At 28.8% G+C, this 475-nt stretch overlaps 1 protein-coding gene across 1 annotated transcript in view; it reads right to left on the bottom strand.

Moving 5' to 3' along the window:
• The window catches only part of LOC119594807 (basement membrane-specific heparan sulfate proteoglycan core protein-like), a gene marked incomplete at its 5' end in the record, with an annotated part of 219,836 nt that overhangs the window by 95,548 nt on the left and 123,813 nt on the right, over positions 1–475 (bottom strand).

Genomic DNA, 475 nt, shown 5'->3' with positions numbered 1-475 from the left:
TCATACTGCATCTAAATTCTTGTTGTTAAAAATAAAAATAAAAGATTTTGAACTTACAGCTATAATATAATATTAAAATAGTACCTGCTGATGGCAATGAGAGAAATACAAACAAGACAATCTGCAGCATAGACATGAACAATACTGATCAACATCTCCATGGTCATTTTTCTCATGTCATCTTTAGTTGCATATATAATAGTAATTCTCATCTAGCAGACATAAATGTACATTAGTAATTTACATAACTGGTCATGATAAAAAGAGTAATATCTAAAAATAAACCTGCTGCAACATACATAATCAAAGTTCACAATATGCACCTGAAAGAAATGCTTTAATATATGATATTTCCAGTAAGTGCAAATAACAATCTGAAAAGTCAAAATTTATGAATAAAATACAATAAGATCATCCTCTTGGCTCTGCTGCAATTTTTACTGCAACTGAAATCTAATGGTGAAAAGTGTGAGTT

The sequence above is a fragment of the Penaeus monodon genome, chromosome 34, assembly GCF_015228065.2.
Source record: "Penaeus monodon isolate SGIC_2016 chromosome 34, NSTDA_Pmon_1, whole genome shotgun sequence".
Taxonomy (NCBI): Eukaryota; Metazoa; Arthropoda; class Malacostraca; order Decapoda; family Penaeidae; genus Penaeus; species Penaeus monodon.
This window is presented reverse-complemented; position numbering and strand designations above follow the sequence as displayed.